This window comes from Nesoenas mayeri, assembly GCF_963082525.1.
Source record: "Nesoenas mayeri genome assembly, chromosome: 8".
NCBI classification, from domain to species: domain Eukaryota; kingdom Metazoa; phylum Chordata; class Aves; order Columbiformes; family Columbidae; genus Nesoenas; species Nesoenas mayeri.
The window spans coordinates 35896912-35913918 of record NC_137554.1 but is presented as its reverse complement, the minus strand read 5'-3'; the positions used below and the strand labels follow the sequence as shown (position 1 = coordinate 35913918).

At 55.9% G+C, this 17007-nt stretch overlaps 1 long non-coding RNA gene across 1 annotated transcript; it reads right to left on the bottom strand.

Annotated features, from left to right (window-relative positions):
- Positions 1 to 6154: 6154 nt before the first annotated feature.
- On the bottom strand, positions 6155 to 8293 carry LOC308042837. Its single transcript, XR_013922423.1, has 4 exons — positions 7980 to 8293; positions 7415 to 7600; positions 6561 to 6727; positions 6155 to 6261 (listed from the first exon to the last, which is right to left on the bottom strand). It is a non-coding gene; the product is annotated as an uncharacterized lncRNA (long non-coding RNA).
- Between the last annotated feature and the right edge of the window lie 8714 nt (positions 8294 to 17007).

Below are 17007 nucleotides of genomic sequence, written 5' to 3'. Positions count from 1 at the left end.
TTAAAAATCTCAAAAACCCACCCAGTATGGTCCCTCACAGCTTTATATAATAAGATATATATGTAAAAATAGATTAGATACATTACATAGTAATTATATAAATATAGATATTAATATTATATAATGAATATCATTATTACAATATTAGGTTATATATCATTATATTATGTCATTATATATTAATTATAAATTACATTAAGTAATATCAATGAATATTAGTTGATCAGTTAATTATATCAGATTATATATTATATATATTTCTACTATTCTTCATATTATATCATTTATAGTAGTATATTACTATATTGATTTTAACTATAGATTTAATATTAATATATTATTTAATAAATTAAATATATATATATATAAATTAAATATATATTAAATTAAAATTAAGTTAAATTAAATTAAAATATATAAATAAATTTAAAAATACAGTGTAAACAATTAAGTGGGTTTAGGGAGGCGGTGACCAATCAGCGCCTTCCTCTCCTCAGAGGCAGCGACCAATCAGCACCTTCCTGTCCCTCGGAGACAGCCGAGCGGGGCTGAGCCCGCGGGAGGCTTTCCCGCCAGACGGCACCGGCCAATCAGCGAGCGTCTCCTCGGCCCCCCCCAGCGTGAGGGGAGAACGGGACGGGGGAGACAAAATGGCGGCGGGTTAAAAAAGCCCAATTTGTTCCCGCTTAAATATTAATTCAGTAAATTACAAATAAATAGATTTTTAAAGCTTTTTTTGGGGCGCAAATCAGCACAGATCCGGGACCCCCAGCTCTGGACACGTTCAATAAAGTGAATTCAGCCCTAAAACCCCCTCAAAAAGCAACAAAATGCCCCTCCCGACTCTAAATACAATAATTTACACACTTATTTCAACAACTATTTAAATTATTTTAACAATTAATAATTTAAACAATTAAGCGGCTTTAGGAGCCTCAGAACCGCCCAAAATGCTCAAAAAAAACCTCATAAAACCTCAAAAAGCCCCGTTTAAATATAATAACTTAAATTAATAAGCGGTTAAAAGAAAAAACCGCATTTGGACTCGCAGTCCTGGGAAACAGCCCCAAATCTCCCCCGGGCTTTAAATACTAATCTAGTGTATAAATTCTTATCTATAAGTAGATTCAAAAAGCTTTAAAGTCGCAAATCGGCCCCTCCAACTTTAAACGCGTTAAATAAACCTTTTAAAAAGCCGATTTAGACCCAAACGGCCCCAAATGGCTCCTCACAGCTCTAAGTAATTAAAACAACTCAGCGTCCTCAGGAGCCTCGAACCGCCCGAACCCAGCTCAGCGAAATAAAACCCCAAAAAGCCCCTTCAAACATAACAATTTAAATAAATAAGGGCTCTAAAAAAACCCGATTTGGACTCAAAATCCCGGGGAAAAGCCCCAAATCTCCCCGAGCTTTAAACTTTAATTCTCCCGATAAACCCTCAATAAACAGATTTTAAAGGCGCCTTTTGGCACAAATCGGCACCCAAAAAATACGCTAAAAAAACTTTTAAAAGCCGAATTCGACCCAAACCAGCCCCGAACCGGCTCCTCCCGGTTTCAACACAACGATTTAAACCGTTAAAGCGGCTCCGGTGGCCTTAATCGCCCCCCCCATCACAAACCCGCGGCTTTAAAACCCCAATTTCGATCAAAACCCCCAGATACACCCCAGCCCGCCGGTCACTCATTAACCCGCCGAGCCCCAATTAACACCCGCACGATAACTACCGCCCTAACCCGCCCCGTTAACTGATTCCGGCCGCCGTTCCTGCCGCTCCCGGGTTTCCCGCCGCGGGGGCGGGGGGGGGGGGGGGGGGGGGGGGTCGGCCGGTTCGTCAGCGCTCAGGAGCTCCCGCAGCCGCTGCTGCCTCCACGTTTCCAGTCTTGCGCGCGCTCTGCACCGCCCCCTTTATCACCTCCTTGTCCCGCCCAGTCCCGCCCCCCGCCCGCCCTCCGGCCAATGGGCGAGCCTCCCTCCCTCAGCCGCGCTGCCCAATCAGCGCTTCGTTGCTGTGGGCGAACGTCGGCGGGAAAACGGCGACCAATCAGCGCCTTTTCTACCTCAGGGGCGCTAGCGAATCAGCGCCTGGTACTGCGAACGTCAATCAGTGCCTTCCTCCCCTCAGCGACAGGATGACCAATCAGCGCCTTTCTCCCACCCTCACGGGGAATGCCACGTGGGGATGAGCCAATGGGCGACTTCCGCGGCTGATACCTCAGCCAATCAGCGAGCGCCTCCTCCCTCCCTCGGTATAAAATAGCGAACGCGAACAGAAGGGGAAGACAAGATGGCGGAAGAGGAGACGTTATGGCGGCATGTGGCGGCGATTGAGGACGAAGGAGGACAGTTGGGGCTGGGCGGAAAACCGGCGGCAGCAGCAGGGATCGGGGGACGTAGGGGGCGGAAAAGCGGCGGCTCCTGCAGCAGCAGCAGCGATCGGGGGATGTAGGGGGGGCGGAAAGCGGCGGCTGCTCCGGCCGCGGCAGCAGCAGCGATCGGGGGATGTGGGGGGGGGCGGAAAGCGACGGCTCCTGCGGCCGCGGCGGCAGCAGCGATCGGGGGATGTGGGGGGGCGGAAAGCGGCGGCTACTCCGGCCGCGGCAGCAGCAGCGATCGGGGGATGTGGGGGGGCGGAAAGCGGCGGCTGCTCCGGCCGCGGCAGCAGCAGCGATCGGGGGATGTGGGGGGCGGAAAGCGGCGGCTGCTCCGGCCGCGGCAGCAGCGGCGATCGGGGGATGTGGGGGGCGGAAAGCGGCGGCTACTCCGGCCGCGGCAGCAGCAGCGATCGGGGGATGTGGGGGGCGGAAAGCGGCGGCTACTCCGGCCGCGGCCAGGACGTGGCTTCAAGGGCACCGGGGGAGCGAGACCGCGCGCTGTGGGGCCGGGGGCTCCAGGGGTCCCGCAGCGGCGGCCGTGGGGCGGGATGGGGCGGCTGTGGTGATAACCTGTGGGGCACTTCAGTAGCTGCCAAGGGGCTCTTCAGAGGCGAGTCTGGAGCTCTTACGGGGCAGGAACAGCGCTGCTATAGCGGTACCTGTGGGGCAGCCATGGAGTTACTTTGGGGTCACCTATTGGGGGGGGGCGGGGGGCCGCGCGCAGCTGAGTGCGGCCCCACCCACCGGGGTGGGGTCAGTGCTGAGGGGCGGGGACTGTGAAGAAACGCCCATTGGGAGGCCTGCTTGAGGAAAGTGGGCAGGGGGTGCAGCCTCCGTGTGCCACGCCCCCATAGGAGGAGCCTCTTGGGGAAGGGAGAGGGACACGCCCGAGGGGGGCGTGGCTTAGGAAAGGAGGGGTGGAGCCGAGATAAGGGTGGGCTCTGTACAGCACGTGCTCTGAGGGGGCGTGGGTTAGCAGGGGCTGAGTTTGGGGGTGGAGCTGTGGGCGGGGCTTCGATGCACCGTGCTGCTGGGAGGTGGGCGCGATGAAAGGGGCGGGGTCTGTAAGGGACACGCGCCTCGGGGGGGGGACAGACTGGCAGGGGCGGAGCTGGGACAGGGTGGAGTTGGGGGTGTGGCTTTCTCAGGCCACGCCCTTGGAGGGAGAGGCCGGACTGGATAGCACACTGAAAAATTAAAATTAACTGTTGTTAACCACATCGAGTTTGCTGTCTTTTTATTTTAACTCAGAGGTAATTAATAGCCGTCATGTTTTTGCACAACCCCCAAAAAGCTGTGCTTAAATTCAGACTGTTTTCTAATTTTATTTTACATCAAAATATCTTTTACTGTTCTGTTGGGAATCATTACTGCCTGGGAACTCTTTACTGCCTTTATTTATAAACAGCCACTATTTAGTGGTTCCTTTTAACTTCTGTTTAAAAAAAAAAAAAAAAAAGTAACCTTTTGACTCCGTTTGGTTCTGAGCTTTGTTGCCTCCAATCTCATGGCTCTGTTATAATTTAAATACGAAACACTCCCGATTACTTTCCACTGCTGTTTAACATCTAAAGGTTCCTTATTTTGTTTCCTATGCAGTCATTTGTGCCTGCAGTTTATTTCATAACGGTTGTTTAAATGTAGCTACCACTGACTCCACATTAGTTTTCTGCCTTTATCATTTAAAAGGAATTCCAAACAATGTGCTTTTTAAACGAGGATTCAGATTGGGAATAACCGCTGCCTAGTTCACCAAGTAATAGCTGAAATTAAATTTAGTTATTGCTCACGCCTAAATAATTTCACTTCTTTCCACTTTAACATTTTCATCATTACATTACTACCAGGCAGATTAACTAGCACACATTATTTTTTATTATAGATATAAACTAGAGGTTTTTTCTCTACAGGTATTACTTCCAATTAGTGCTCCAGTATTTATATTTCACTCTTTTAAATTTTACTACATAAATTGAGGATAATTACTGTCTGCAGAGTCTTGAGTAACAGCTAGAGTAGATGAGAGGCATTATTTACTCCCAAAGACTCTTCTGGTTACTCTTATTTAAGTTTTAATTCTAAATGTCTTACAGTAAGTAAGCAGTTACAATAATAAAGCACAAGGACCCTGGAATTTCCAGGAAAACCCACCGCAGCGCCTCGACGTGTCCAGAGACTGTCGGTGCCGGCTCCGCCAGCAACGCGTCCAACGAACCCCACAGTGCTGCCGAGGCTGCGGCAGCGTATGGAACCGACCGGAGCGCGGGGAGGAGACTCAGCCCAGCAGGTACCGCACGCAACGTGAAACACCGGGCAGCGCAACTTCATTTCAAAGGAGGAACACGCACACGGAGCGCAAAGGATGTTATTCTGCACGGGACACGCGCTGTCCTTAGCAGCTGCGCAGCAACACTGTCTCTGAGTTGCGCGTCCATTCAGCCACCTGCCCCCCCTGACGCGCTCACCCGCAGACGTACCCGGCTGGACACACACACGTGTACTGGGGAACTCGCACCAGCGCTACGTTCTGGGGAGGAGCGAAGGACAAGGCAGCAATAAATCCTGCAAGAATCCGCCTCTAATATACTGTAGATCAACAATGACAGTTGTAAGTCACAGAGACTCCTCATTTTCTCTCTGACTCTCACAACAGTAATAAGTAAATCCCGAAGGATGGAAAACACCAGGATCGGCTGGGAACGACAACAAAGGTAGGTCAAAGAAGGCAAATGGGGGCTCTCAGGGGCCCCAAAAGACAAGCTCAGCTGTCCTGAGAGGAGCAGATGGGAATCAGAGTTCTGAGGGGATCGCGGTGGGGGGCTGTCCTGGTTTTGTTAAAAAACAAGTTTCTCTTTTAGTGAATTTGCCTGTCAGCTAAAGCTTCACATTAGCTGCATTTTCCTGGAGAACCAGATACCTGTTTTGGTAAACAGAGCAATGGAATGCTAACTTGTTGCTAAGGACAGATTCACATCTTGCAAGAGGGGCAACAAGAAACAGGTGACCAAGAAACTGACCAACGGTGTATAACATCCCATTCACGTGAATACTTCATATAAAAGTGGGAGATCACGAGGATCTTGTCCTCTTGGCCCCTTTTCGTCCCTTCTGCTTATGGTGACATTAGGAGAGGACCTTGCTAGTCGTCCCTGCGAACTGAGGCCTAGTGAGAAACTGAATCCAGCTCCAGTTGTCTGCAGAGTCCAGTCCAGGACTTCGGGTGCCGGCTCTGCAGGTGCTGAGACATTACAGATTGGTTTTGTATATTTTGTATGATTTTCTCTATTCTTATTAGTAGCATTAGTAAAACATTGTTAATTTTTCCAACTCTCTTCTCTCTGTCCTTCTTTCCCTCCCGATCGCCTGTCCTGAGTGGGAAAGGGGAGAGGGAGGGGCAAAAGGGGGAAGTGGGGGGGAGAGGGGGTTAACAATACGTCTGCCAGGGTGTTACTGTCACCCCGCAATCTAAACCCTCGACAGGGGCCAACAGATGGGCGGTCCTGAGAGGAGACAAGAGGGAAAAATGAGGCCTCTGGGATGTGTCAAGAGCAAATGGGCAAGTTTTGAGGGGAATTTAATGGGGCAAAGGTCAAACAGGCACCGTGATGCCACCAAAGAGCCTGCAGGGACCCAAAGGCAGGCAGGGTAATCGCAGAGGAACTGGAAAGAAATGGGTTTCTGAGGGAACCAGGGGGCGAGTAAGCTTGTGAGGGGTCCAGAGGCAAAGGGATGTGTCCTGAGGGGAACAAATCGGAAGGTTCTTACCTCTGAGAGGTTGTCCTTGACTTTGGTTCCACCAGCAGCCGTCCTGTGGTCCCGGCACAGCCTGGGGATCCCTGACCCGCACCACCACAACCTTTAACAGGACATTGGGCCGTTCTAGAACCTGAATGACAAACAGTGAGTATTTCTCTAGGACAGCTTTGATGTGGGATTGTTCTGTTTATCCTGCAGGGGATGGGGAGTAATTTCTCCTCCCCACAGTACCACTGAACACCCCACCCATGACTCTTCAGGCATTTTGGGGCTGTAAGCCCCCATCTCTCGCTGGCCTGCTCCTCCAGTAACATCATGGTCACGCCCTGAGTCTCCCCATTTATTCACTCCAAAAAAAAAAGGTAGAAAAGGAAAACAGGCCCAGCTGCCAGCTCATTACTTTAAAATGCCATTTACCTATGTACATACCAGAGCCCCCAAAAACGGGGGGGCAGCGCCCCGAACAGCCGCAGCCACGTCCCACAGGCCGGCAGCCGCACCCCGGCACGCTGGGGACAGAGGACGGTGCCGCGAGTCCTGCTCCCCCGACCTGGGCTGGGGGCTCTGCTGAGCATGGGGCGGTCACAGCTCCCCCTCTGAAACACAGGAATTCCACAGCAGAGTTCCGCCCTGGGGCGGCCGGCTGCAGCGCCGCGCTTTGCCCGCAGCCTTTCCTTCCTTGTCCACTTTATACAACGGCCTTTGCTCATCACATCTCATCGAGGCTGCTCTACTCGCATTATCAGCGGGCGGTTCCCCAGTCTCTTTCCTGCCAGCTAAAATACCCCCCAACGGGCTCTTTTTCACAATGACGCTCCTACGCCGTCCTCCCGTTACGCGTCACGCAGAACGACGCGGCTCATCTTGGAACAAAGACAGGCAAGAACTAGCAACGCTTACAGCACCGCTCCACGCATAATACTAAAGCCTACCCACGACATACCGCCCTCACAAGCTGTGCTCCAACTTGATCCCACCCTCTCCAAAACAAAACAATTCCGCTACGCAGCTCCAATCTATCCAACACTCAGCACCGCAATCAGGACACTCTGCAACGCAGGCGGCTTCGCAACGCTCACGCCCCTTGCGCGTTAAAGCCGCGGCAGCTCCTGCTGTAGTTATTGCCGTTCCAGTGCATAGTCAAAAACCAAGGCTAAGCCGCGTTCTTTACTTCATTTCATGAGCTTACTTATAACCCTCTAGTTTCTCGCTGACCACGCATCTGGGAATTCTTAGTTAAATACAAACTAAGCTCTCAGCTTCTAAACAACGTGTTACTTAACCTTCCGTCTCCCTCTTGTCGTGCAGAAGGATCCGAAAGGCGAAAAACGTCCCCTCGCCGTGCAGGCGGTCAGAAAGCCTTTCCCGCACGTCAACCGCTTAAGGAGGGCTACATCTTCTATAACTTCAGCGCAGCATATGTTAACTTGGCAGCTTCTCTTCAAAAGCGAGAAAACAGGGACAGGCGTCTGAAAAAACAAGGCAGAGAACAAAGCAGCTGGGAACATCGTGTCACTTACACGTGCACGTACCACCACCCCCCAAGGAAAACAAAGCGGGGGCAGCGCCCCAAACAGCCGCAGCCCCCGGCCCACAGCCCGGCAGCTGCCCCCCGGCACGGCAATGCTGCTGGCCAGCCTGAGAAGGGACCTGTTCGTGCCGGCCAACATCGATACCCCCCCTTTTCCAGGCACTTTGGAGAACTCTATTGGCCAGAGCTGCCCTGCTACATTTCCCTCGTCCAGTTGCTCTTGTCTGTACCCTGTATCCAGTACTAAGGTGGTTTTCTAGACACGTTTCACATTGCCAGGTCACTCGTTCGCAAAGAGTTTATAAATTCGCTCTTACCTTTTCGCCTAATCTCGACAGAGCGCATCAGCTCCTCACGCCGCGAGGCACCGCTGCCCTCCCGTCGCCGGTGACAGCTGCTTTGGACCCTAATTCTAATTCGGCTAGAAATCTCCTATTCATTTCTTAGCCTCTTTGTTACAGTTTCCTGACCAGTGTTTCCCTTCCGAGGCCCTTTGCAACGCGTGGCGGCGGCTTTTCTAGCAACAGCACAGCTTCCAGCAACTGGAGCATCATGTTCAATCCGCCTTCCTTGTGCTGTGAATAAACTTGATTCTTTTCAAATGGCTTCAAGGGCACGCACCATGCGAAAAACCTGCTTAGGATCAGTGCAAATATTAATCTTCTTCTCTTTGCGTAATTCTAAAGCTCGCGTGAGAGCAATTTCTTCAGCTTTCTGGGCAGAAGGCCCTGCAGGTAAAGGTTTCGCTTCCGTTACCCGCTGGGCAGCCGTCACCGCACGCCCGGCTTCGCGTACCCCTGGCTTTACGCAAAGCCGCTCCCGTCAGCGACCCAGGAGCCTTCGGCATCCTCCAGCGGCCGGTCCCTTCAAGCCGCTTCTGCTGTTGCCAAGCATTCGTGGGCCACCGACCGCAAGACGGATCCGCTGAGGAAAGAAGCCGCACCGACAACGTTAGCAGTAGCAACATTTACACCATTAAACGTTCTAAGGAGGCACCGAGGGAGGGATGTTGTTTGCACACAAACGGGGACCTGACCCCCGTCGGGGGGACGGACACTGACACGCAGAGACCTGACTGCGAACCCCGCGGGTCAAACAGCGGCTCTGCCCCCCGGCAGCTTCTCCGCAAAGGCGAGAAGAGAAAGCAGGGACAGGCATCTGAAAAAACAAGGCAGAGAACAGAGCAGCGGGGGGGACAGAGGAAAAGAGGCCGGAAGAGCACCGAGGAACAGGGCAGAGGAAGAAACAAATCGGCGCGGCGGGGCGGAGACGGGGCAAAAAAGCCCGGCACGGCCAACGGGACAGAGAGGAACGCGGCCACGGGCGGGGAGCGGGACACGGGGATGCAGTGAGAAGCCACGGGACGCGGGGAGATACCAAAAAGGCGGCAAAAAAGACTCTTTAACGCTGCTCTGAAAGCGTTAAACGGCAGGCAATTTCAATACAGCGCGCCGCACGCTCAGAGGATCGCCCCTGTCATCGAGCGTGCGCGTGACTCACGCTCCTTGGCATTTATGACATACACCTATTGCACGTTCATTTGCTGCTAGCGCTTAGTTAATGCCTTAAACAGAAGCGCTTTCCATAACGCCACCCTCCGCTGGCAGTCCATCGTCGGTACGCCAGAGTGTCCGTCAAGGGTCTCCAGTGGTCCCCGGTGCCCCCCCGCCCCGGTGTCGGCTTCTCGACCTCATCTCTTGAGCACGCCCACTGCCATTTGGTGCTGCTACTCCAGTAGCTCCTTCTCCAGTCAGTGGAACGTTCCCTCTTCCCAGCCTGCGAGCCAAGGACATCGCGCTTTGCCCCACCTCCAGTCCCTACAGAGCTAGTTTTGCTCCGTTAGGTTTCTGTTACGTTAGGCCTAGTCTTGCTACCTCATGCCGAGGGCTTTCTAAAAGACTTTTGCTCCTCCTATCAACGGGAAGCAAGAGGGAGAGCAACAGGCAAAACCGATGGCAGAGCCAGAGAGACCGCGGGGAGCACAGGGGGCTGGAGGAGGAAAGAGAGGAACGAGGAGCCCCGCGGAGAGACGGAGGGCAGGGAAAAAACAACAAAACGAGAGAAAAACGGGGCGAGGGGCAGCACGAAGGCTCAGAACAGGAACGAGGACGGGAACAGCGCCGTACAGAATGAAGAAAGCCAGCAACGCGGAGCACGAGAAAGGCACAGAGAGACAAGGCGGAGGGAGGGAGGAAGGAAAGAGAAAGACAGGAAGGTCGGGGGACAGAGCAGCACGTACAGACGCAGAGAGGAAGAGAGCAGCGGGGGCGGCAGAGCAGCGGGGGCGACAACGGGCCAGAGAAAGCGTGGGGAAAAAGGAGACGGAGGGGCAGGGAGGCACCAGGACACACAAGCCGGGGACGAGGCCCCGAGGGCCAGGGACTCACAGCGGCTCTCGCTTTCCGTGGCTGCCAGGAGGCTTCTAACAGCTCAGACGCTCCTGTCTCCTCCTCTCCTCCCTCGGGGCGCTCGGCCGTCCTCAGCCTAGGAGAACACGGTGGGGTGTCAGGGCTCCCACGAGACGAGGCTTCGGGGACACGCAGCCTCGCCGGCTCGCTCGCCACGCAGCCGTCCCGCTCCAGGATACGCGCACGGACCCTGCCGCGCGCGTTGCCGGCCTGGCCCGCCGCACGCCACGCAGAGGGACCCTTCGCCCTCCGCAGAGAGGGGCTCTCTCTCTTGCCCGCCGCAGGAAGCAGACGTCGGGCCCACGGCCCCGCGTTTCCTCCTCTTTACCTCTCCTCAACCTCTCCGGCTCCAGCCGCGCCAGCACCCGTCCACGGACGGGACGCGCTCCCCCGTCCCTTTGCCCTCTGCGCTGCGAGACGAGCCTCGCCAGCCCGAGGCGGGCGCAGCCCACGGCATCCCCGGGGGGGCAGCGAACGGCCACATCCTCAGCGTGGCCTCTGGGAGCGGGAAAGAAGAAGCAGCGGCCGTTACCACCGTAGCTCACCCCTGCCTGAGCCTGCTCCTTGCGCAGGGGCCACCGGAGAGGTGCCGAGGGCCGGCTTGCCAAAAAAAACGAGGATTGGGATTAACCCTCCCAAGGGGCCCCCAGGTCTACCTCCCAGGGCGGGGGCCCCCAGGTCTACCTCCCAGGGCGGGGGCACCACATCTACTGCTCCTCCTTGGTGAGGGCCCCTTATGAGACGGCAGCTCTGGCGCAAACGCACAGAGAAGCTGCTGCAAGACTTAAAACCTTCAAGATGCTGGGAAGAAGTGCCAGTCCCTTAGACTGGATGGGTAGAGAGCAGAGCTGCTGTCGCAGCCCAGAACTACACCATAAAACACAACTGACCGGAAACGTTCAAGATGCAAGAACCGTGCACCCTTTCGGCTGTCGATACAAGAAAACCAGCACCCGATTGGTGCTACCCCGATCGGCACCGGCTTGCCAGACCCCGGGATGGCGCTTGAAATGGCTTTCGTGCCCCTGGAGCGCAACGCTAGCCCAGGATCGTCTGACAGGCGCGAGGCGCGCTTCCCGAACTACGCGACAACAGACGCGGGCTGGAGCTGCCCTGCCCGGCGCACGCTGGCGTGGCGCTGTAAAGTTCCCTGACCCCGTTTATCTGCCCAAAGGGGACTGCTCCTGGACTGCCCTTTTCTGCCTGAGAACTTTAAACCCTCCCTGCAGTTCCCAGCCCCTTCCCAGCCCTCGTGCCTCCACTTAACTTTTAGAGGGACAAGGGACCAGATCCATCTTCAACAGAGGAAAACGCCACGTGGGCTAACGGGGATCTTCCTGCAGCTCTCACTTTCTCCATCATCACCTACAATAAGGAAAGCAAGGACATGCCTACGATTAGGCACCCGAATAATATTTATCGGTAGCAGTCTACGAGTCATTGCTCGCCTTGGCTGAGCTCCGGGAGGTACGTTTGAACGATCTACCGGGGGCCGCTGCACGCTGCAAAGGTCCTGGAAACAAAACACTCTTCTAGGAGAGGAGATTATATTAACAGCTACTAATACAGCAATGCAAACCAAAACACAACACTCCATCTTCATCGTAGTCAGGAATTACTGGAAAACGCAAAGCCCCCGGAACTGAATCAGCCAATGAAACATAATGACAAACAACCTTTCTACTACAGCTGCTACTGAACCTTTGCCGCGCCCGAAGCTCTTGCCTCAAACGGACACCTCCGCTTCTCCTAAGACGTCTGCCCACGTAGCTGAAACAGCTCAAAAGCTGCCGACTGCCGAAAGAGCAGCAGAGAACCGGCACCCAAGCGGTCCTGGAGCTGAATGAGCTCCCTCCCCGGGGACTGGGGCTCAAATACCCTGAGCCCCGCCCACCCCTTCCTACAATCCCCTGGGAAGGGGAGGGATCAATCACCCCAGGCCCACCCACCACCCCGATCAAATCACCTGGAATCTCACTTGAAGTGACAGCACCTGCACTCCTGTCGGGCTCTGCCAGACACTGTTGGTTTTCGTGAAGCCCTGTGCGGTTGATCTGTAGGGCAGAGGAACTGTGGGGTGCTGTGGGGTTACACTGTGGGTCTATAGGGCAGAGTGAACAAGATACGGGGTGCTGTGGGACAGCACTGTGTGTCTATGGGGAAGAACAGAGTCACTATGGGGTGCTGTGGGGCACTGCTGTGGATGTATGGGGCAGAGTACAGGAGCTATATGGTGCTGTGGGGCAGTACTGTGGGTGTACAGGTTGTTCAAATGTAGCTACCAATGACTCCACATCAGTTTTCCGCCTTTATCATTTAAAAGGAATTCCAAACAATGTGCTTTTTAAACTAGGATTCAGATTGGGAATAACCGCTGCCTAGTTCACCAAGTAATAGCTGAAACGAAATTTAGTTATTGCTCACGCCTAAATAATTTCACTTCTTTCCACTTTAACGTTTTTATCATTACATTACTACCAGGCGGATTAAGTAGCACACATTATTTTTTACTAGAGATATAAACTAATTTGTTACGCGAGAGCAGCACCAAACAGAACACTGTAGCATAATGCAAGTAAGAATGACTAGCATCAAAATCAGCGTCATACGATCAACGCTGAAAGAGCTGTGAAGCCGCAGCTCCTACCGGTTCTGACGTTTGTTTCTTATCGGGCACCTCGGACTGCTTGTGTTTCTTATCTGGCACTTACCTGGCACTTCTGAGCGCTTCGGGTCAACCGGCGTCTCTGCCCCCTGGCCGTGCGCTGCAGTACCCGGGTTTCGCCACAGGGCGGCAGCACTGAGGCGCGCCGCGGCACCGCATTGGGGCGGCCGGCTGCAGTACCGCGCTTTGCCCACAGGACGGCGACACTGAGACCCGCCGCAGCAGCCCCGGCCGAGCGCTCGTGCCGCGTGGCGCGGGAATCCCCAAAAAATAACCCAAAAAACAAACGCCACCAAACAAAAAAGCGCACAGACAGCCGCGGCGCGACAGCCGCGCCACCGGGACACAGAACCCGCCGCGCCGCGCCTCGCCCCGAGCTCCCGCCGAAGCGGCGCCCCGCTCGCCACGCCACCGAGCCTGCAACCGCGCCTTAGCTCTGCTTTGCAACGTCCCCCCGGCTAACGGGGGCTGCGCCGCTCCCGGAGGGACCGCCGGACCGGGCACGGGCGCCGCGCCGGAGGGAGACGCGGCTCCAGACCGCCAGCCTTCAGCGCACCTGCCCGCAGGGTCCCACACGCGCCTCCCACCAGCTTCGCCAGCTCGGCGGGGGGGGGAAGCGGAACGGCACCCCGGTCACCCCCGCCGCGGCCGCACTCACCTGCCGCCTCTTTCGCCGCTCCGCTCCGCTCCCCTCGCGCTCTCCCGCCGTCCCGCCGGGCTCCGCGGGCACCGACACCCGCCGCGCCCCGGAGACCCCCGCGGCGGGAGGTCCCCGGCTGTCGCCTCCTTCCCCTCTGCCCTTCTGCCGCCTCCGGGGAGCCTCACGAAGGGCGGCCCGGAGCCGCCTGCCTCCAGATGCCCGGCCGCCGGCCGCAGCGAGCGCTCCGCAGCCACCCCGGTCCCGTTCGCTCCTTGTTACCGCCCCCCCCTCCCCCCCCCCGCCGCCCCGCCAACGCCGCGTGGCGCCCGCGGCTTGAGCATGCGCAGGAGGGAGACCGCAGCACCCGCCCCTTGCCGCGTCCCGGTTGGCTGCCTAGGACACGTCAATCACCTCTCTCGCCGCCTATCAGCGCTCGCGCTTTGAGCATGCGCAGGAGGGAGACCGCAGCACCCGCCCCTTGCCGCGTCTCGGTTGGCTGCCTAGGACACGTCAATCACCTCTCTCGCCGCCTATCAGCGCTCGCGCTTTGAGCATGCGCAGTAGTGAGAGCGCTGCACCCGCCCCTTGCCGCGTCCCGGTTGGCTGCCTAGGACACGTCAATCACCTCTCTCGCCGCCTATCAGCGCTCGCGCTTTGAGCATGCGCAGTAGTGAGAGCGCTGCACCCGCCCCTTGCCGCGTCCCGGTTGGCTGCCTGGGACACGTCAATCACCTCGCTCACCGCCTATCAGCGCTCGCACTTTGAGCATGCGCAGGAGGGAGACCGCAGCACCCGCCCCTTGCCGCGTCCCGGTTGGCTGCCTAGGACACGTCAATCACCTCTCTCGCCGCCTATCAGCGCTCGCGCTTTGAGCATGCGCAGGAGGGAGCCCACAGCACCCGCCCCTTGCCGCGTCTCGGTTGGCTGCCTAGGACACGTCAATCACCTCTCTCGCCGCCTATCAGCGCTCGCGCTTTGAGCATGCGCAGTAGTGAGAGCGCTGCACCCGCCCCTTGCCGCGTCCCGGTTGGCTGCCTAGGACACGTCAATCACCTCTCTCGCCGCCTATCAGCGCTCGCGCTTTGAGCATGCGCAGTAGTGAGAGCGCTGCACCCGCCCCTTGCCGCGTCCCGGTTGGCTGCCTAGGACACGTCAATCACCTCGCTCGCCGCCTATCAGCGCTCGCTCTTTGGCGCATGCGCAGTACGGAGACTTCAACGCCCGCCCCTCTGGCCACCTGATAGGCGGACAGAGTGGCGACTGACGTGCCTAGCAGCCAACCAGCGCTCCGCCCTCCCGGCCCTCCAGCCCTCCCGCGCCAGCAGCCGCATGTCAAAGGGAACAATGAACCGCGCTCCGCTGCCTCGCGCTGACAAGGGGCGGCTGGGTCCGCGCACCAGAAAAAGCCCTTCCGTCCTGCATTGCCCTTCGCCGGTACAACCGCACAACTGGGAGCAGCATCCTCACCCCCCCTGCTCGCCGCGCGGCTTCCAGCAGCCGCGTTTAAAAGGAAACAAACCGCGCTCATTTGCTTTGCACTGGGAAGGGGGGCGGGTGGTCTCCTACCCATAAATTCACTGTGAGCAGAGAGAGCCCTGAGGAGCTCCGGCCGGCAGGTTTGTCTCCCCTGTGCCCGGGACCGAGGAGACGCCGCCGCCTCCTGCTGCCGCCTCGCCCGTTCCCCTCGCAGCGGGGCTGCCCCGGGGGAGCCGGGGGCCTCTTTGTTTCCCGGCGGCTCATCCGACCGCTGCCCCCCCGCTTTCTGACCGGCACGACCCCGCCCGCAGCGGCAGCGCCCCCTCGTCCCCCCGGCACGGGCACAGGGCGCCGCTCCCCAGCTGCAGTACTGGGCTGTGGCCACCAGGCGGCAGCACCGAGCGCGGTCCCGCAGCGCCCCCCGGGCCCGCAGCGCGGGCGCTGTTTCCTGACCCGCGGGCAGCCGGGGTCCCTGAACGCGCTTTCCCGGAGCCGCGGGCACGGCAGACACGCTGATAAAAGATAAGACCCCGACGTTTATAAAGTATTATTTTTCCTCAAGATGTCTTCTGGCCTAATAAAATACATTGCCTCTGCCTGTGCCCGTGTCTCTTCTGCAGCAATAACTCGGCTCCTCCGCTGCGGCAGCTCTGGGGCTGTTACGGGGTCCGTTCCAGCCCTTCCCCGCGGCTGAGCAGCAGCCGGGCAGGTGTTGCTGTTCTGGGCGCTTCGCATCCTTCAGGAACGGTTCTCAAACGACTCTGCGCAACGATGCCCAGCGCCGGGACAGCCCGCGGCGGCGGGACAGAAGGCACGGCCAGGGCCGTCCCGGCTCGGGCTGTTCCGTGAGCTGGAACCAGCCTCCTGCTGCCCCGGCCCTTTGTCCCCGGCTTTCCCGGGCAGCTCATGGGCTGGGTCACACAGACTGTTCTCTGCCGGCACCACCCACCGGGTCACCTGTGTCTGTGGTTCTGGGGACACCCCGCGGGCTCCCTGAAAACGGCCATCGCAGCACTGAGAGGGGGCGTTCAGGAGCCTCTGCGCTTTGGGGTTGGTTTGTGTGGGGTTTTTTGCCTCTTTTGTTGTTTTTATCATTATCTTCTTGTTGTTGGTTTGTTTGTTTTTAAGCTGTTACTCTACATAGCTCATCGATGGTGCTTATAGAGTATGGATAAATCTACCCTGGTTCCCACAGGAGACGAGCATCTTGCTTTACAACAGGTGACTGAATCTGCTACAGAAAAGTTCAACCACCTCCTGTACAGCAAAGGATAAAAGAAAGTACGGATTTTTGTTGCATCTAATCCATAATGCAAGTACCAATTAACAATACTTTACCAGTGGGCTCCTTCAAATATTCACTGTGAAGGCAGTTCCTGGCACGACTATATCAGCGTTCTTACTATTTTACAGAGAAGCACAGGGCACGGCTGGTTTTGCCCACGTGCAGCGCAATGATCACACGAGTGCGGTGAACCGGGGGAAAGGCCCTAGAGAAGGAAAATCAGGCTCCGTGTGCTACAAAGGGTATAAAGCAGAAAAAAGAGCAGTGAATGTGCATAATGACACAATTAGATGGTTTTTCAGTTCCATGATGGGCTCTTTTACCAACAGTGTCTGCTGCAGTGGATATCCTGGACACGAACAGGCGGGTTCTGGTGCTGTGCCCATGGTGATTCATCCGCTGTGGCCGTGGGTGTCAGGCCCTGATACAACAGACACAAAACCTTGGGAGGGAGGTGATCACAGTAAAACGCTTAAAGATAATGAGCTAGCAGACTTGATTTAGTCTTTATTTAAACATACACATGGCTGCTGTCTTTTCTCCAGTTTAGCTAGCATGGGCTTCAAGATCTCTATTAATTCTAGTTACAATATGTGACAAAAATTAAGGGGGGAAAGCTTTATTTTTACAATGGTGTTTAAATCGCAATTTGGGAAACAGATAAAGGGGTGTAGCAGATGAGGCACCGACTCTCTTTAAGATGCAAAGAGACATTTAATACAAACTCAAGTTTGCATCTGAAACATCACGTACCTCTGTCCCTGATGTACCGATCCCGTATCAATCCCTGTCCCTGATGTACCGATCCCGTATCAATCCCTCTGTCCCTGATGTACCGATCCCGTATCAGTCTCTGTCTCTGATGTACCGA